The sequence below is a fragment of the Scyliorhinus canicula genome, chromosome 3 (genome assembly GCF_902713615.1).
Source record: "Scyliorhinus canicula chromosome 3, sScyCan1.1, whole genome shotgun sequence".
In the NCBI taxonomy this organism is placed as follows: domain Eukaryota; kingdom Metazoa; phylum Chordata; class Chondrichthyes; order Carcharhiniformes; family Scyliorhinidae; genus Scyliorhinus; species Scyliorhinus canicula.
Window position 1 is genome coordinate 167,246,303 of NC_052148.1, and position 21,112 is coordinate 167,267,414.

Here is a 21,112-nt window from a genome sequence, read left to right on the forward strand (position 1 = left end):
TGCAAAACGATTGCCAGTTGTTAATGAGGTGAAGTATTTTGATAAAGCAATACTGCACCTCTCTAAAATAAAGGACATTCTCGGCAGAACTGTCAAATTCTGATTTAAAGATCCATCCAGGACAAAGTATTTTCAACTTGTCTTTAAGACTACCACTGCCTTAGTCAGACCAGACAAATGTTCTCAGGTTAATCAGTTAGTGTCATAAACCACTGTTGGGATTGGATTGGATTTGTTTATGGTCATGTGTACCGAGGTACAGTGAAAAGTATTTTTCTGCAAGCAGCTCAACAGATCATTCAGTACATGGGAAGAAAAGGGAATTAAACAAAATGCAAGAAAATGCATAATAGGGCAACACAAGATATACAATGTAACTACATAAGCATTGGCATCGGATGAAGCATACAGGGTGTAGTGTTAATGAGGTCAGTCAATAAGAGGGTCATTTAGGAGTCTGGTGACAGTGGGGAAGAAGCTGTTTTTGAGTCTGTTCATGCGTGTTCTCAGACTTCTGTATCTCCTGCCCGATGGAAGAAATTGGAAAACTGAGTAAGCCGGGTGGGAGGGATCCTTGATTATGCTGCCTGCTTTCCCCAGGCAGCGGGAGGTGTAGATGGAGTCCATGGATGGGAGGCAGGTTTGTGAGATGGACTGGGCGGTATTCACGACTCTCTGAAGTTCCTTGCAGTCCTGGGCCGGGCAGTTGCCATACCAGGCTGTGATGCAGCCCGATAGATTGCTTTCTATAGTGCATCTGTAAAAGTTGGTAAGGGTTAATGTGGACAAGGGTTAATTGCACCATATATCAGGGTAAATATCAAGGTTGAGAGGAGTCCTATATACTCCTATTATTCAAATGCCCCATTTCAGCTAAAAGATTGTACATTTTAGCTTTATAATATAACTATAGTATAGTATAACTATTCCATCAGCATAACATTTGAGATGAGACAGTCTGCACAAGGAAAATAATACACCAGTTCCATACAAATTAAACTCTTGCTCAGAAGAGGAACTATTGGACTTAAACCGTCAACTCTGGTTCTCTCTCCATAAATACTGCTAGTTCTACTGATGTTTACCAGCGCTTTCCATTTTTATTTCAGATCTCCAGTGTAGCCATCTAAAATGGCCACCTGCAAAGGACCATGGGACTTATGGTCAACTTGGGGCACAGACAAGAACACAGCCTCTGTGTATTTTGCAAAGAAGCCAGACCTGACAGAAACTTGCACCTATTAAAGGTCAATCGCCATTTCCCCAGGACAATAGAACTCAAATCAAGGAACGGCAACAGTAGCAGACTAACCGGCACCACTTCCCCTTATTTGGAAAGGCATTCGTCCGTGCCTGGGACAATGACAGCTAGGACCCGCCCAGCCATCGAGATATCCACCCCCTAATTGGCCAGGATCAATGAGGGTGATCGAAACCCTATCGATCCACTGGATCTGGAGTTAGGACCACCCTAAAGGGCACAAAAACCCAGGGGAATAAGAAGAACTGCAAACCGAGAGATCGGCCTCTTTTGGACCGGCCTCTGTGCGACCATTTGCAGCATAACAATCAGCCAAGTTAAAGGACCCGCGATCGCTACCTGAAGGACAAGCCCAGCTGAGACGAACCTGACTACTTCCAACCGACCCACGTGGACACAGATAAAGGCCTTATCTCCCGCACAGAGACAGTCACCCCGGATTTAAGTATAGGTCATCTTAGTTATTAGATATAGTTTAGTGCGTAGCTGCGTTTATCATTGCATATAGAGATAAGTGTTTATTAAAAAACTGTCTTTTGAACTAATGTACTGGTTGTGTGGTCATTTGGTCAATATAAGAAAAAGCTTGTGGTTCACCACCAGCATCTGCCGTATTTTGCTTTTATTCCAGCAGATGCTTTTTGTAGTTTATGGTTGTAAAATATAGTCATAGGATTTTTCCCACACAGCAGTTGGATTCTTGAATTAAGGCCCTGTGAGGAGATTCACATGTAGCAGAGGATCAGCTGCCTGTTCATACACACCCCAGAATTTTTACTTTCATTAATGGGAAGAAATGCCATTCATTTGAGCTGTACATAAGCAGCAGATTGGAGTGTGGTTTATGCCCCCAAAAGTTAAAAAGCTTTGCTCAGAGTTGAACTTCAATTTGGAGAAAATATGGTTGAGCAGGGCAGGGCATATTCCAAATACAAGAAAGACTAAGATGCAAAGAATTTATTTCAGAGATTGATAGCACAGGAAAAGGAGAAAAATTCAACACCAACAAGTTCCAAGAGACCAGATGTATGGAATGGACTGAGCAAAAGACCTTGACATGGAGTTCATTAAATTCCTTCATTAAAGTGGTATATACGTCTCAGGATCATATTCCTAACCTAACAAGTATAGACTAAAATGATCAAATACTTCACAGGATACATGTGCCTCTAGATTTTCATGGTTATTTCCATTCATTACTTTTTTTGCATGACCTCACTAACATGCTATTTTGGACTGATTTGGCTTGTGGGTGACAAGAACTTGCTTCTCTCTGCCTGGCATACATTCCACTATCTGAAAAAATGAAAATCGCTTATTGTCACGAGTAGGCTTCAATGAAGTTACTGTGAAAAGCCCCTAGTTGTCACATTCCGGCGCCTGTCCGGGGAGGCTGGTATGGGAATCGAACCGTGCTGCTGGCCTGCTTGAAAAGCCAGCGATTTAGCTCAGTGAGCTAAACCAGCCCCTATCTACAGTAACAGTGAGGCCAACTATTACCATGACCTCTCTTCCAATGCCTCTGGAATCTTCCCGGAGCACATCATCTCGTTCCACCCCTCTCACCATTTTAAAATCCTCATTGACCACTGATCCTTCAAAGGCACACCAATGATTCTGTGCTGATATTCCCTTTCAACATCTGAAACGATGTTTATCCTTGGATTTCTCCTTCTCAGTTCCTCAGAATGTATTTCTCTGCATTATTCTGACCTACAAATTATTCTTGCACATTGACAGTCATTTGAACATGGGAACAGATGAAATAGAAGTAGGTTACTCAGCCCTACGAATTTGTTCTGCCATTCAATAAAATCATGGCTGCTAGTTGTAACTTCTCGTTTACCCATGAGAACCTTTCATCCCCTTGTTATCAAGAAACTATCTAGTTCTGCCCTGAAAACATTAAAAGACAGCTTCCATTGTCCTGAGGGAGTTCCAAAGACTCACGATCCTCAGAAATTATTTCTTCTCCTCTGTCTTTAAACGGTGACCCAAGTTTGAGATCCTCCTACAAAAGCAAACATCCTCTCCACACCCACCCTGTCAAGACTCCTCAGGATCTTACATGTTTCAATCAAGTTGCCTCTTACTCTTCTAAACTCCAGCATGTCCAAGCCTAGCTTGTCCAACTTTTCCTCTTAAGACAACCTGCCCATTCCAGGAATTAGTTTACTAAACCTTCCCTCAGCTGTATCTAATGCATTTACATCCTTCCTTAAATAAGGCGACCAATCAATACTACAGGTGTGGTCTCACCAGGTCACAACTGTATAACCTTCGTACTTTTGCATTCACATTCCCTTGCAATATGTTGTAACATTTTATTTGCTTTCCTTTTTATTTCCTGCACCTGCATTCTAACCTTGTGATTCATGCAACTCAAGAGCTCTGCAATCGCTTACCATTTAGATAATTGCTTTGTTTTTCTTCTTCCTTCCAAAATGGACAATATCACATTTTCCCACATTATACTTCATTTGCCAGGTTTTTGCCAGTTTATCTCCCCTGTTCCTCCTTATGTCCTCTTCACAACTTAGTTTCCTACTTATTGTTGTATCATCAGCAAATTTAGCAACCATACATCCCATCTGTCCCTTCATCCAATTCATTTATACAAATTGTAAAAAGTTGAGGCCCCAGCACTGATCCTTGTGGCACATCACTCATTAGATCCTGCCAACCAGAAAAAGACCCATTAATGGCTACCCCATTTCCTGTTTGCTAGCCAGTCTTCTGGCAATGTTACCCTCACATCATGAGCTTTTATTTTCTGCAGTAACCTTGGATGTGACATTTATCAAATGCCTTCTGGAAACAATTCTAATCTTTTTTATTTTATTTCAGAGTACCCAATAAATTTTTTCCAATTAAGGGGCAATTCAGCGTGGCCAATCCACCTAGCTTGCACATTTTTGGGTTGTGGGGGGCGAAACCCGCGCAAACACAGGGAGAATGTGCAAACTCAACACGGACAGTGACCCAGAGCCAGGATCGAACCTGGAACCTCGGCGCCGTGAGGTCACAGTGCTAACCCACTGCGCCACCGTGCTGCCCTAACAATTCTAATCTTTGCCATCCTGCACTGCCCCTCTGCTCCCATGTGCAGTGGCACAAGGGCAGCACAGTGGCACCGTGGTGAGCACTGCAGCTTCACAGTGCCAGGGACCCAGGTTCAATTCCGGCCTTGGGTGACTGTGAATTTGTACACTCTCAGAGTCTGCGTGGGTTTCATCCGAATGCTCTGCTTTCCTCTCACAGTCCAAAGATGTGCAGTTTAGGTAGATTGGCCATGATATATTACCCCTTAGTGTCTAGGGATGTGCAGGTTAGGTTATGGGGTTACGGGGACAGGGCAGGTGGATGGAGTGTGGATATGGGTAGAGAAGCGTAGGTGCAGACTCGAAGGGCCGAATGGCCTCCTCCTACACTGTAGGGATTCTATGATTACTACCATGCACCCCTCAATCACATGTCCTCACCCCTTTTCAATCCCTTCCTGTTCTTCTGCATATATCCCTGGGAAAATTACAATTCTGCTTAGGCACCATGTTCTGGAATTACCTCCACAAACTCCTTCAACCTTTTCACCTCTCTTTTCTCTGTTAAGACCTTCAGTAAAATTATTTAACCTCACATCTGGCTATCCCTTCAAAGATGATCTTTGAGTTGATGTTTATTTTTCCCTTAAGCATTGTAGCACAGATTTTCTATATTAAAGGCACCATAGAAATAAATTGAAGGGACTGAAAAGGAGCGATTATAGCATATAGCAGAGAAGTATAGTGGAGATATAGGCAAAAATATCCAAGAGTTTCAATATTACCGTTTGGAATCCAAGTTTAATTACCGCTAAAGTTCCCACAAAATGTCACAAGTGGGGGGAGGGGCCTTTCTGTTGGGGGTCATGTAACATTGCGGGGGGAGGTTAGTTTGTTGGTTTATTATTTTACTGGGTTATTGTTTACCTACAAAACTTGAAATAAATGAATACTTTTTTTTAGAAGAGGCTACACACGTGTTTGACTGCGTTGAATGGGAGTACCTTTGAGGTATTGGGTCGATTTGGGTTTAGACTGTGGTTCATTGCTGTATTAGGATGTTGTATAGGGCCCTCACAGCTAGTGTTTGCACCAACACAAGTTTGAGGTATTTTCGTTTGGGATACAAGGCGATGATGCTAAGGGCATCAGTGGAGTTGAGGGGAATAGAGAGGGGGAGTGTATGGAACACCGAGTGTCCCTATATGCGGATGACTTGTGTGACAGACCAGATCTCCAGCTTGAGCAGGATTATGGAGATGCCGAGTAAATATGGCTCTTTTTCAGGGTACAGATTAAATGTGGGAAAGAGGTGTTTTGGCGAGTTCCCAGGGACAAGGAACCTGGAGAAGTTGCCATTTCATTGGTCAGGTCGAGTTCTCGGTATCTGTGAATACAGGTGGTGTGAATGTGTCTCTAATTCACTTGTCTCTCAGTCTGGAAGAAACGGTCTCGAACACATTCGTACTTTAGAATATTCTTTATTGCGATCGGGGCAGCCCTCTAGGTATTCTAAAGAACCACCTCCGAGAGTGCCAAAATATTGCTCAAAACATCCTTTCTTTATATGTTTTTTAAGGGGCTGTCCCTTACATTCACTTGCGCTTGCCCCCATTACAAAGCATAGCTTGTTTTTACCATAGATCCAATACATGATTAACTTGTTATTGCCATAATTTCGATACATGATTTTACAGATTTTGAGGTTACCTATTGGCACATGAGTATATAGCAGTTTTAGCAAAAACAGCAGGTGTTTAGCCACAGTTTCAACAGCTCCCACATTTCATATTCCGTCATCCAGCCATCTTCCTTGTTTCTCAAGGCTATTCGGCTTACAGTCATGAGTTGGCTCACGAATTCAATAACAACACCCTTATTTGTAACTTTCCACTAATGTGTCCCATTAATTCTGGCTTGTTCTAGCTATTAACCCTTGCTTCACATTCTCTTTTTTTTAAATATAATTTTTATTGGAATTTTTTACAGAAAATATAACAATGAAAAGCAACAATAAAACACCATAATAACCGTAACACCCCCAAGACCGTATCAACGCATGTATCACCCCCCCCCCCCCCAAACCCTGTAAACGCATGTATCACCATCACCACCACCGCCCCCCCCCCCACGGTTGCTGCTGCTGCTGACCCAGTACCCTATCGTTGAGCCAGAAAGTCGAGGAAAGGTTGCCACCGCCTAAGGAACCATTGTATCGATCCTCTCAGGGCGAATTTGACCTTCTCTAGCTTAATAAAACCCGCCATGCTTGCTTCACATTCTCATTGGCACATAGCTGGGCTCTGTTGCACAAGTTGAATGTGGCCAACCTGGTAGAAGGGGTGAAGAAGGATTTAAAGAGGTGGGATGTTCTCCCGTTATCGCTGGCAGGGTGGGGTCAAACCGTGAAAATTATGATCCTTCCAAAAAGTTTCTTTATTTTACAGAATCTCCCAATTTTCCTACCTAATTCTTTGTTTGGAAAGGTTATTAAGATGATTTTGGACTTTGTGTGGGCAAGCAGGGTGCCTTGGATCCAGAGAGCCTTTTTCAGAGGGACAGGCAGTCTGGGGGTTGGCGTTGCTGAATTTCATGATCGATTATTGGGTGGCAAATGTTGACAACGTTCGAAAATGGGTCCTGGAGGATGGGTCTGTTCTGGGGGGCGGATGGAGGAAGCTTCATGTATAGGATCGAGTGAGGGCAATGGTGATGGCTCCGCTTCTGTTCTCGCCGGCCAAATACTCCACAAGTCCAGTACTTGTTGCCTCAAGAGTTTGGAATCGGTTAAGGCAAAAAGCTAGATGGAATGTCGCTGTGGGCACTGATAGAGGGAATTTATAGATTTATTCCAGCAGGTTGGATTCGACATATAGGGTCTGGGAACGGGAGGGGATAGATAGATTTAGAGACTGGTTTGTGGAGGGTAGATTTGCAGAGCTGGGGAAATTGGTAGGCAAGTTTCAGCTTCCAAAGAGAAATGGGTTTCGGTACTTCCAGGTCAGGAGTTTTGAGAGGAAGGAGCTGGCCACGTTTCCGTGGTTACCCCCCCCCCCCCACTCTTTTCTGGAAAGGATAGTTTCTGAGGATAGGGGAGGGCAAGAAGGCAGTTGAAGGAGAGGTAGGCGGCCTTGCTGGAGGAGATAAAGAGCAATTGGGAGGAGGAGCTGGGTGGTGCATTTCAAAGGGGGGGGGGGGGGAGTGAGGCCTTACGCAAGACAAACTTGACCTCTTCATGTGTGAGATCCAAAGTTTTGCATTGAGCACATATGACAAAGACACACATGGCCCTATCAAACACTTTCTCAGTGTCCAATGAAATAATAACCTCCAGATCGGTCACTGGAGAAGGGGACTGTACGATGCTTAATGACGGCATATATTGGCCGACAGTTCCTGAACCTCTTTTCCTATAAATTTAGAGTACCCAATTCTTTTTTTCCCCCCAGGGGGTAATTTAGCGTGGCCAATTCATCTACCAGGCACATCTTTGGGTTGTGAGGGCGAGTCCCCTGCAGACACGGAGAGTGCAAACTCCACATGGACAGTGATCAGGGGCCGGGATCGAACTTGGGTTCTCGGCGGCATGAGGCAGCAGTGTTAACCACTGTGCCACCGTGCTGCCTTCGTTGCCAAGCCTTAAAGCCCATCTATTCCTCCGATATCACCCCTGGAAAGCTGGGCTCCAACCTCATTGTTAGCCAACAGAGTCCCATACCGGAATTATTTCCTGGGATGCCACCTGCTGCCTCAGCTGATGCACTAAGAGACGCCTCTCCTTCTCCCCATGTTCATAAAAAGTCCCCCTCGAGACTTCCGGTGGCTATGATGGATCAGTAAGCCACACATTCGGGAGCTCCCGTTTTAAAGAGATTTTTCGGCTCTTTTGAGAGCCCAAAACGGAAATTTTTCGACGTCTCCCGGTGGGGGAAGGTGTGCTGAACGACTTTCCCTGCAGTCCATGACTCGAACTCGGAGTGGAAAGGGGGAAAAAACAGCAGCAGCTCCTCAGAAAAAACGGGGGAAGGGATCCAAGATGGCCACCGACAGAGCTCCAGAGGAATGGAGACTCTGGGCCCAGGAACAACAAACTGATCTCCTGCGCTGCTTTAAAGAATTCAAGGATGAAGTACTGAGCTCTCTGCAGGAAACGAACAGAAGGCTGTCAGAGATTCAGTCCACCCAGGGTGCTGCCATCAAGAAGTTGCAGACGCAGGCTATTGAACGAGAGGAGGAGGCCGTGGTCCTCGTGAGTAAGGTGGAGGGGCACGAAGCACTCCACAAGAAGTGGCAGGAACGCTTTGAGGAGCTGGATCACCGCACGAGGCGGAAAAACCTGCGGATCTTGGGCCTTGCAGAGGGGCTGGAGGGATCGGACCTGACAGCCTATGTGGCTGTAATGCTGAATTCGCTAGTGGGGGCCGGATCTCTCCATCTGCCCTTGGAGCTGGAGGGAGCGCACAGGGTGCTGGCCAGGAGGCCCAAGGAAGATGAACCCCCGCGTGCGGTGCTGGTGAGGTTCCACCGGTTCAGTGATCGGGAGTGCGTGCTGCGCTGGGCCAAGAAGGTGAAGAGCAGCAATTGGGAGAATGGGGTAGTGCGGATCTACCAGGGCTGGAGTGCGGAGGTGGCTAAGCGGCAGTCCGGATTTAATCGGACGAAAGAGGTGCTTTATAGAAAAAAGATAAAGTTCGGAATGTTGCCGCCCGCGCGCCTGTGGGTAACCTATTTGGACCGGCACCATTATTTTGATTCCCCGGAGGAGGCGTGGGCCTTCGTGCGGACGGAGAAACTGGACTTGAACTAGGGGTTGGGGGTTGCGAGGTCGGCTGTAAGATATTAGTGCTGGATTCTGCTGTTGCTGTGTTCTCTTTTTCTTCTGTTGTTTTCTTCTTGTTTTAGTACTTTTGCAATTTTGATATGGTTATTTACGGAGGGGTTGTTCTGCTATGTTTTTGTTTTTGTGCTGTGGGACATTGTCTGGGCTGTGTATCTTGAGGGGAGGGTCGGGGGGGGGGGGTATGTTGTATTCTATGCCGGAGTTGGGGTATGGAGTGGGGCTGATATTTGGGAGCTGCGTCGGAAGGGTGTGGTGGGGCAGTGCAAAAGCGCGGGCTTTCCTCTGGTTTCCCGTGCTGCGGGGCTGGGGGGTGGAGATGGTGACGGGGGAGGCGGGGCCTTAACTGGTTCTTCCCCGCGCTGGAGCGGTGCCTGGAGGAGGGATAGATTGGGGGATGATCCCACTTCGGGAGGGGTCGGGCTATTGGCGGGAGTTTCCGGGGTCAGCAGAAGTTAGCTGACCCACGGAAGTACAATGGAGGACGGTTCGCGGCTGGGAGGGTTCCTAGCCTGGGGGGGGAAGGGAGGGGGGGAAAGGGGAATACCGGGTTGCTGCTGGTAGGGTCAAGAAGGAGCTGGTGGGGGCTGGGGGGACAGAGGTGAGGGGTTGTCGCTATGGGGACGGGGTCGAGCAGGGGGTGCTGGCCTGGGGCGGGCAGTCAACGGGCTATGGCTAGCCGACGGGGGAGGGGGGCGGGACGCCCTCTGATCCGGTTGGTCACCTGGAATGTGAGAGGGTTGAATGGGCCGGTGAAGCGGTCGAGGGTACTGGCTCACCTGAAGGGGCTAAAGGCGGATGTGGCAATGCTTCAGGAGACCCACCTGAGGGTGGCGGACCAGGTCCGCCTGAGGAAGGGATGGGTGGGGCAGGTTTTCCACTCGGGGTTGGATGTGAGGAACCGGGGAGTGGCGATTCTGGTGGGGAAAAATGTGTTGTTTGAGGCATCGGAGGTGGTGGCGGATAAGGGGGGTAGGTATGTGATGGTTAGGGGCAGGCTACAAGGAGAGAAGGTGGCACTGGCTAGTGTGTATGCCCCAAATTGGGACGATGCGGGCTTTATGAGGCGTATGTTGGGACGGATCCCGGATCTGGAGGCGGGAGGTCTGATCATAGGGGGGGGAACTTTAATACGGTGTTGGATCCTTCACTGGATCGGTCCAGCTCTAGGACGGGTAGGAGGCCGGCGGCGGCCAAGGTACTGAGAGGGTTTATGGACCAGATGGGTGGGGTGGATCCATGGAGGTTTGTAAGGCCGAGGGCACGCGAGTACTCTTTCTTCTCCCACGTACATAGGATCTACTCTCGGATAGATTTCTTCGTGGTGAGTAGGGGACTGATTCCGAGAGTGGAGGAGGCCGAGTATTCGGCCATTGCAATCTCCGACCACGCTCCGCATTGGATAGAGTTGGAGATGGGAGAGGTGCGAGACCAACGTCCATTGTGGCGTTTGGATGTGGGGTTGTTGGCGGAGGAGGAGGTGTGTAGGAGGGTCCGGGCAAGTATTGAGGGGTACCTTGAGGTGAATGATACGGGGGAGGTTCAGGTGGGGATGGTTTGGGAAGCCCTGAAGGCAGTAATTAGTGGGGAGCTGATATCCATCCGGGCACACAGGGAGAGGAGCGAGAGGGATAGACTGGTGGGAAAGATGCTGGAGGTGGACAGGAGGTATGCAGAGGCACCAGAGGAGGGACTGTTGGGGGAGAGGCGCAGCCTGCAGGCTAAATTTGATTTGCTGACCACTAGAAAGGCGGAGGCACAGTGGAGGAAGGCACAAGGGGCAGTGTACGAACATGGTGAAAAGGCGAGTAGGATGCTGGCTCATCAGCTGCGTAAGCGGGATGCGGCTAAGGAGATTGCTGGAGTGAGAGATAAGAGTGGGAATGTGGTGCGGAAGGGGGTAGAGGTGAATGAGGTCTTCAAGGATTTTTACGGGGAACTGTACCGGTCGGAGCCAACGGGGGAGAGGAGGGGAATGGAGAGGTTCCTTGACGGGCTTTCTTTCCCGAAGGTGCAGGAGGAGAAGGTGGAGGGGTTGGGTGCGCCGATTGAGCTGGAGGAGCTAGTTAAGGGGATCGGGCAGATGCAGTCAGGGAAGGCACCGGGGCCGGATGGGTTCCGGTGGAATTTTATAAAAAGTTTGTGGATCTAGTGGGCCCCTTGCTGGTGCGAACACTCAATGAAGCGTGGGAGGGGGGGACTTTGCCCCCGACGATGTCACGGGCGCTGATCTCGTTAATTTTAAAGAAAGACAAGGACCCCCAGCAGTGTGGTTCATACAGGCCCATATCTCTCCTCAACGTGGACGCTAAGGTGCTGGCAAAAATCCTGGCCACCAGGATAGAGGACTGTGTGCCAGGGGTTGTGCACGAGGACCAGACAGGTTTTGTGAAGGGAAGGCAGCTGAACACGAATGTGCGGAGATTGCTGAATGTCATTATGATGCCGGCGATTGTGGGGGAGGCAGAGATAGTGGTGGCACTGGATGCGGAGAAGGCCTTCGATAGAGTGGAGTGGGGGTACCTATGGGAGGTGTTGGGGAGGTTTGGATTTGGTGAAGGGTTCATTAGATGGATAAGGCTGTTATACGAGGCCCCGATGGCGTGCGTGGCTACGAATAGGAGGAGGTCGGAGTACTTCCGGCTTTACCGAGGGACCAGGCAGGGTTGCCCCTTGTCCCCCTTGTTGTTTGCACTGGCAATCGAGCCGCTGGCGATGGCATTGAGAGATTCAGAGAGGTGGAGAGGCTTGGTGCGAGGTGGAGAGGAACATAGGGTGTCGTTGTATGCCGACGACCTGTTACTGTATGTGGCGGACTCGGTGGGAGGGATGCCGGGAGTGATGGAGTTACTAGCCGAGTTTGGGACCTTCTCAGGTTATAAATTAAACTTAGGCAAGAGCGAGGTGTTTGTGGTGCACCCTGGAGACCAGGAGGAAGGAATTGGTAGGCTCCCGCTTAGGCGGGCAGGGGAGAGCTTTAGGTACCTGGGGGTGCAAGTGGCCAGGGACTGGGGGACTCTCCACAAGCATAACTTTACCAGGCTGGTAGATCAGATGGAGGAGGAGTTCAGGAGGTGGGACATGCTGCCATTGTCGTTGGTGGGGAGGGTGCAGTCCGTCAAAATGACAGTGCTTCCGAGGTTCTTGTTCCTTTTTCAGTGCCTGCCCATATTTATCCCCATGGCCTTCTTTAGGAGAGTGACTAGCAGTATTCTGAGTTTTGTGTGGGCACATGGGACTCCGAGAGTGAGGAGGGTGTTCCTGGAGCGAGGAAGGGATGGAGGTGGGCTGGCACTGCCCAACCTTCTGGGGTACTATTGGGCAGCCAATGTGTCAATGGTGCGTAAATGGATGATGGAGGGGGGAGGGGCGGCGTGGAAAAGAATGGAAATGGCGTCATGTAGAGGTACGAGCCTGGGTGCCATGGTAACGGCACCGTTGCCGCTCTCCCCTAAGAGGTTTACCACGAGCCCGGTGGTGGCGGCGACCCTAAGAATCTGGGGACAATGGAGACGGCATCAGGGGGAAACAGGGGGCTTGATGGAGGCTCCACTGGGTGGCAACCATCGGTTCATCCCGGGGAACACGGATGGGGGATTCAGGGGGTGGCAAAGGGCGGGCATCAGCAAATTGAGGGACCTGTTTATTGGCAGGAGGTTTGCGGGCCTGGGGGAACTGGAAGATAAATTTGGCCTTCCCCAGGGGAACATGTTCAGATACCTGCAGGTAAAGGCGTTTGCTAGGCGACAGGTAGAGGGATTCCCTTTGCTGCCCTCGCAGGGGGCGATGGACAGAGTGCTTTCGGGGGTGTGGGTAGGAGAGGGGAAGGTGTCTGACATCTATAAGGTAATGCAGGAGGTGGAGGAGTCGTCAGTGGAGGGGCTGAAGGCTAAATGGGAGGAGGAACTCAGGGAGCAGATAGAGGACGGGACTTGGGCGGATGCCTTGGAGAGAGTCAACTCTTCCTCCTCATGTGCGAGGCTTAGTCTCATCCAATTTAAGGTGCTGCACCGGGCCCACATGTCCGGGACTAGGATGAGTAGGTTCTTCGGGGGTGAGGACAGGTGCACCAGATGTTCAGGGAGTCCTGCGAACCACGCCCATATGTTCTGGGCATGCCCAGCACTGGAAGAATTCTGGAAGGGGGTGGCGGGGACGGTGTCGAGGGTGGTTGGATCCAGGGTCAAACCAGGGTGGGGACTCGCGATTTTTGGAGTTGCGGTAGAGCCGGAGTGCAGGAGGCGAAAGAGGCCGGTGTCCTGGCCTTTGCGTCCCTAGTAGCCCGCCGAAGGATTCTGTTACAATGGAAGGATGCAAGGCCCCCAAGTGTGGAGACCTGGATCAGTGACATGGCGGGATTTATAAAATTGGAAAAGGTCAAATTTGCCCTGAGAGGATCAATACAAGGGTTCTATAAACGATGGCAGCCTTTTTTGGACTTCCTGGCTCAGAGATAGGTAACTGGATCAATAGCAGCAGCAACCGGGGGGGGGGGGTGCATTATTGTAGTGTTTATTCTGTAACTTTATAGTGTGTTAATATGCGTTGTTGTTAAAATGCTGGGTTGTTCATGGGGATGGGGCGAATGTATATGATTGTTAATATTATTGTTATTTTCGGTATTTTACTAAGGTGCGTCAATGTTGTATAAAATCAAAATTTCTCAATAAAAATTATTAAAAAAAAAAAAGTCCCCCTCGAGTGCTACAGCTGACCCCCTGCCATACTCGTTGAGAGTAGCTCAAATTCTGTTTTCAATTTCTTCGTACACGGCAGCAACTCCGGTGTAGGAGCAATCGAATACCGACAGTCCACCTCGAGGAAGTAGTCTACCAGCTTCTTCCACTCCACCCTCCCAGACCTATCTCTATGTGATTTAAAATAAATTATCTCTCCACTGATGACCACCTTAAGGGTCTCCCATAATGTAGAAGGGGAGACAGAGTCTCTCTTGTTGAACCTAATGTACTCCCCCATTAGTGGAGGATATGCGCACACAAAAACTTGTATCTGCCAAGAGCCCTGTGTCCAGTCTCCATGGTGGGCATTGAATGGGATCTGGCTGAAATATTAAATCCACAAAATGTGGAGCATGGTCTGAGATGACTATTGCTGAGTACCCGCCTTCTTCATCCCAGGAAGGAGACACCTACCCAGCATAAAATAAGTCTAGTCGAGAATAAACCTGATTTCCGTGGGAGAAGAACAAAAAATCCTTATCCCTAGGTATGTAAATACTGCCACAGTTCTCCCTCCCCCATCTGAAGAAATCAGACTCGGGCACAGATCGGTACAACCTAGGATCTAGAACTCAATTAAAGTCTCCCTCCAAGAATAGCTGATGTAAATCAAAATCAGGAATAGAGGCCAGCAATTTATTAATAAAAGCTGTATCACCCCAATTCGGAGCACACATTCACTAGGACCGCCAAAGATCCACTGATAATCACGTGTCTCCCATTCGGATCTCACAGGATCTTAACAGCTGAGAAAGAAACCCTGCTATTTATTAACACTCCCCACTCCCACCATCAAATCCCAAAAGGAACATATCTGACCCACCCAACCATTCGGTAGCCAAGTCCGGTCTTTGACCCGCAAATGGGTCTCCTGCAACAAAACCACATCAGCATTCACTCTTCAGATGAGTGAATAGCCTCAATCTCTTCACAGGGTTGTTCAATCCCCTCACATTCCAAGTGAGCAGCCAAATTGGACCACCCCCCTCCCCCCCCCCCCCCCCCCCTCCCCAACCCCAGGACCAGAGTCCACCATTTGCACCAAATGTATCACCCACAACTACTTAAAATGTACAGGTATTGACTTCCAGTGCCAGCCTTGGAGTGAGAGGTCACATATTTGGTGGCTCCCATTCAAGGTGGTATGTTTTGGTCTTTTCCCCACGCGAAAGGTGAAGTTCTTGATGGCAAGTGGTGCAGGAATGCCTGTTGAAGCCTCTGGTGTGGCTGGTGGATGGATCCAAGAACAAGGAGTGGGGCGAGAATAAAAGAGGTGCCAGAAGAGGAGAATCTTCATGGTGCACCACACCATGGGAGGATAAGATGGCGGAGGGCAAAGGGGCTGCTCTGCCTACCCAGTGGTCAACGGAGCAGCCAGTGGAGTTTCTAAACGCAAAGTTCAGCCAGCAGAGAAAGGAGGCCCTTAGAAGGCCTGGCCAAAGTGGTGGAACCAATTAAATCGGGGATAGAGAGAGATGCAGCGTCGGGCGATCCAGAAAGCAAGGTGGCAGTGGGGGAGCATGAGGAGCTGTTGGTCTCGTTGGTAGCCGAGGTAGGGTGATGCAGGAGACCCAAAAGAGGCTGAAGGAGAAGGTGAAGAATCACTCCAGAAGACATAAATTGAGGATCACGGGGATGCCCAAAGACATAGAAGGTGCAGAGGCCGGCATGTACGTGGTCAAAATGTTGGAGAAGCTGATGGCGCAGGGGGCCTTTGACCAGCCCCCAGAGGTTGCCTGCGCGCACAGGGCGCTGATGAGGAGTCCGCAGGCAGGCGAGCTGCCAAGGGCTATGGTGTTGTGGTTGCACCACCTTCTGGATAAGGAGAAGGTCCTCCAATGGGCGAGGCAGGCGAAGAAGTGCACCTGGAAAGGGAACGAGCTGCGGGTGTACCAGGACTTGGGAGCAGAACTGGCGAAGTGGAGGGCAGGGTTTAATCGGGTCTAACTGGGTCAACGCTGCCCTGTAAGAAGGAGCCGAAGTTCGGAGTGGTATACCCAGCCTTTCCGGAAGCACAAGTATTATTTGAGCACGCCAGAAGAGTTCCTGGGGTACAATGCACTGGGAGGAGATTGAGGACATTAAACTTCGGAGGAGTTTGACAGTGTGTCTGTTTTCTGAATAATCTTCCCTTTGAAATGTTTCCTTTGTTCTGATGACAGGGTTTTTGGAGGGCAGGCTGTTCACGAGGGAACATTGGGGCGGTGGGAGGGACTACATCCTTTGCTTTTCTTTAGAGGAGTATGGATGGGGGTTTAGGGAGGGTGGAGGCCTTCGGAGGGGCCAACCATGCTAACAGAGCGGTCTAGTCATTGGAATGAAGTGGGGTGTTGTCAGGAGATAGGAGTGTACGGGAGGGGGAAACGAGAGAGGGCTGAATGGGCTAGCCACACAGCCACGTGTGTTTGCGCACTTGAAGAGTCTGAAGGCAGATGTGACCTTTTTGCAGGAGACACACAAAGATAGGGGATCAGACAAGGCTGAGGAAAGGAAGAGTGGGACGAGTGTTCCATTCGGGACTGGAAACCAAGACGAGGGAGGGTGGCAGCCCTAGTGAATAAGCAGGTGGCGTTTGAGGTGGGGAATATTGTGGAAGGGGGGTGGGGTTCGTGATGATCAGTGGGAAGCAGGAGGGGTGACCAGTGGTTCTGGTAAACGTTTATACCCCAAACCGGGAAGGGGGACTTCAAGGGGTGGGATGTACTGCCATGGTCACTGGCAGGATGGGTGCAGACAGTAAAAATAAGTGCTGCCAAGATTTCTTGTGTTTCAGAACCTCCCAATCTTCGTCTCAAAGGCATTCTTTAAAAAAGTCAACGTGCTGATCTCTGGTTTATGTGGACTGGGAAGTCCCCACAGGTCAGGAGGGAGGTGTTAGGGGAGAGGGGGGGGGGGGGGGGGGGGGAAGAGGAGGAGAAGAGTTGGCACTGCTGAACACCATGAAGTATTACTGGGGTTACCGGGTGGCGAACATTGCCACGATCATGAAATCGTAGTGGGGGAGGGGTCAGCATGGGGGCAGATGGAAACGGCTTCTTGTCGGGGAACGAGCCTCAGGGAGTTGTTGACAGCGCCTCTGCCGTTCCTGCCGGCCAGACACAGTGATCCCAGTCGTGGTGTTGGCCTCAAGGGTGTGGGGGCAATGGACGCAACATTTGCGATTGGAGAGTGCCTCGGTGTGGGCACCGATCTTTGACAACCAGATGTTGGTTGTGGGGGGGGGGGGGGGGGGGGGGGGGGGGTTCCTGGATGGGAGGTTTCAGGGGTGGCGGCAGGCAGGGATTGAGCGATTGGGCAATCTGTTTATAGGGTGCAGATTCGTGAAGCTGTACAACCTGGAGGAAGAATAAGAGTTGCCCAGGGGTTAGGTACCCACAGGTCCAGGATTTTGTGAGGAAAAAGGAGCCGTCCTATCCTGGGCTGCTGTCCCTGGGGTTGCAGGATATGGAACTGTGGAACCGTATGATAATTGCCTGTGATGGCTCTCCTTGGCGAGGCTGACGGAGCGAGCAATGGGCCCAATCCAGCTTGGAAGGGGACAACTGTCCACCCCCCCGTCCACCCCCCAACCATCTTCCCAAACATCTTCAACATATATTCAGTTGGGTTCAGGCCCTCCACTCCCTCCAGAAGTCCCACGACTCTGAGGTTCTGCCTCCTGGAGCAATTGCCCAAGTTGCTCACTTTGGCACGCAGAATTTTAAAATTCTCCATATCTTGCAACACTGTGGGACTGTCGAGACTGTTCCTCCTCTCAGAGGGAGCGATCACAATATGGTGAAAATTAAAATACAGATGGAGGGTGAGAAGGTAAAATCAAACACTATTTGTGCTTAAACAAAGGAGATTACAATGGGATGAGAGAAGAACTAGCTAAGGTAGACTGTGAGCAAAGACTTTATGGTGAAATAGTTGAGGAACAGTGGAGAACCTTCACAAGCGATTTTTCACAGTGCTCAGCAAAGGTTTATACAAACAAAAAGGAAGGATGGTAGAAAGAGGGAAAATCGACCATGGATACCTTAGGAAATAAGGAAGAGTATCAAGTTGAAGGAAAAAACATACAAAGTGGCAAAGATTAGTGGGAGACTAGAGGACTAGGTAACCTTTAGGGGCAACAGAAAGCTACTAAAAAAAGCAATAAAGAGTAAGATAGATTATGACAATAAACTTGCTTAGAATATAAAAACAGACAGTAAAAGTTTCTACAAATATATAAACAAAAAAAAAGGGTGGCTAAAGTAAATATTGGTCTTTTAGAGGATGAGAAGGGGGATTTAATAATGGGAGATGAGGAAATGGCTGAGGAACTGAACAGGTTTTTTGGGTCGGTCTTCACAGTGGAAGACACAAATAACATGCCAGTGACTGATAGAAATGAGGCTATGACAGGAGAGGACCTTGAGATGATTGTTATCACTGAGGCAAGCGAATGGGGCTAAAGGTAGACAAGTCTCCTGGCCCTGATGGAATGCAGAGTGCTAAAAGAGATGGCTACGGAAATTGCAAATACACTAGTGATAATTTACCAAAATTCACTAGACTCTGGGGTGGTCCCGGCGGATTGGAAATTAGCAAACATGACACCACTGAGGTAGACAGAAAGCGGGTAATTATACACAAGTGAGCTTAACTTCGGTAGTAGGGAAGATGCTGGAATCTATCATCAAGGAAGAAATAGCGAGGCATCTGGATAGAAATTGTCCCATTGGGCAGACGCAGCATGGGTTCATAAAGGGCAGATTGTGCCGAACTAATTTAGTGGAATTCTTTGAGGACATTACCAGTGCAGTAGATAACGGGGAGCCAATGGATGTGGTATATCTGGATTTCCAGAAAGCCTTTGGCAAGGTGCCACACAAAAGGTTGCTGTACAAAATAAAAATGCATGGCATTAAGGGTAAAGTAGTAGCATGGATAGAGGATTGATTAATAGAAAGCAGAGTGGGGATTAATGGGCGTTTCTCTGGTTGGCAATCAGTAGCTAGTGGTGTCCCTCAGGGATCAGTGTTGGGCCCACAATTGTTCACAATTTACATAGATGATTTGGAGTTGGGGACCAAGGGCCATGTATCCAAGTTTGCAGACGACATTAAGGTGAGTGGTAAAGCGAAAAGTGCAGAGGATACTGGAAGTCTGCAGAGGGATTTGGATAGGTTAAGTGAATGGGCTAGGGTCTGGCAGATGGAATACAATGTTGACACATGTGAGGTTATCCATTTTGGTAGGAATAACAAGAGAAATTATTTAAATGATAAAATATTAAAACATGCTGCTGTGCAGAGAGACCTGGGTGTGCTAGTGCTTGAGTCACAAAATGTTGGTTTATAAGTGATTAAGAAGGCAAATGGAATTTTGTCCTTCATTGCTAGAGGGATGGAATTTAAGAATAGGGAGGTTATGCTGCAATTGTATAAGGTGTCAGTGAAGCCACACCTGGAGTATTGTGTTCAGTTTTGGTCTCCTTACCTGAGAAAGGACGTACTGGCGCTGAAGGGTGTGCAGAGGAGATTCACTAGGTTAATCCCAGAGCTGAAGGGGTTGGATTATGAGGAGAGGTTGAGTAGACTGGGACTGTACTCGTTGGAATTTAGAAGGATGAGGGGGGATCTTATAGAAACATTTAAAATTATGAAGGGAATAAATAGGATAGATGCGGGCAGGTTGTTTCCACTGGAGGGTGAAAGCAGAACTAGGGGGGGTATAGCCTCAAAATAAGGGGAAGTAGATTTAGAACTGAGTTTAGGAGGAACGTCTTCACCCAAAGGGTTGGGAATCTATGGAATTCCTTGCCCAGTGAAGCAGTTGAGGCTCCTTCATTAAATGTTTTTAAGATAAAGACAGATAGTTTTTTTTGAAGAATAAAGGGATTAAGGGTTATGGTGTTCGGGCCGGAAAATGGAGCCAAGTCCACAAAAAATCAGCCATGATCTCTCTGAATGGCGGAGCAGGCTCAAGGGGCCAGATGGCCTACTCCTGCTCCTAGTTCTCATGTGTCACGTGCCTTTACCGTTTTGCCAGCGCTGATCTGATAGGAGGGAGGGTCTTAATTGAATTATGGAGGTCCTCGGAGACGGTTTGCCATTATTTTTTTATTTCCTCAGCAAAGATGCCCGTAAGCATCTCTATCGTCAACGAGGTAACCGTAGCTTTGTCAGTGGCCCGTGCCATTTTATCAATCGACAAGCCTCGAGAGGTCTCAGAATCGGATGACGATTGTTTGCTTGTTGGCTTCTTTGACCTTGATTTCCCTGGCATTTCCCTGGCAAATAATGTGGCATTTCCACAATATGGGAGCTGTATCCCATAAAGTTATTTTAAATTATCACCCCAACACCCTTCAAAACCGGGCAGAAAAGATAAAGAACAAAATGCCTGGGTGAGAGCTGCCTTGTGTGCGGCCGCTTTCTACATGCCGCCAACCGGAAGTCCATGGAAAAGAAAAATTGATTGAATTTGCAGATGATATCAACCTAGCAGAAGTTGGCGAATCAAAGGAGGCAACTCAAATTAAAAATAGAGTTAGACAGGAGTGGGCAAAATAACAATGGCTAATGCAAATGGATTCAAGGTACTGCAAAAGCTAGGAAAACAAGTGCCCTATATAATCCATAAGTGCTGCTGAATGAGGAGGGATGTAGTTGCAGGAGACACTCAAGAGCCTTCATAGACTCAACACTTCCAACCAAGAGAGAACAGCAACCACAGCTGCGACATGGCCAAAACCAGGTGTCATGGTGGCTCAGTGGTTAGCACTGCTGTCTACGGCACCGAGGACCCAGGTTTGATCCTGGCCCACAGTCTGTGGAGTTTGCAAATTCTCCCCGTGTCTGCGTGGGTTTCACAAAGATATGCAGGTTAGGCGGATTGGCCACACTAAATTGCCCCTTAATTAGAAAAAAAAATTGGGAGGGGCGGCACGGTAGCACAGTGGTTAGCACCATTGCTTCACAGCGCCAGGGTCCCAAGTTCGATTCCTTCTTGCGTCACTATCTGTGCAGAGTCTGCACGTTCTTCCAGTGTCTGCTTGGTTTCCTCCGGGTTCTCCGGTTGTTAGTTTCCGGCTGTTGAGTAAAGATTCAAGAGTTCTGCTCCTTTTCACAAACACCTTTATTTTCCTTGAACAGACTCTGAACAAAACCACACCACATGCTAACAAGGGCCACCTGCAGCCTCTTCACATAGCAGTGTCAATTATTGTATACTTGACATCAATGAAACATCTAATTGGAAT

At 48.7% G+C, this 21,112-nt stretch overlaps 1 protein-coding gene across 3 annotated transcripts in view; it reads right to left on the bottom strand.

Moving 5' to 3' along the window:
* The window catches only part of lin54 (lin-54 DREAM MuvB core complex component), a 107,809-nt gene that overhangs the window by 7,912 nt on the left and 78,785 nt on the right, over window positions 1–21,112 (bottom strand). The window lies entirely within an intron of this gene.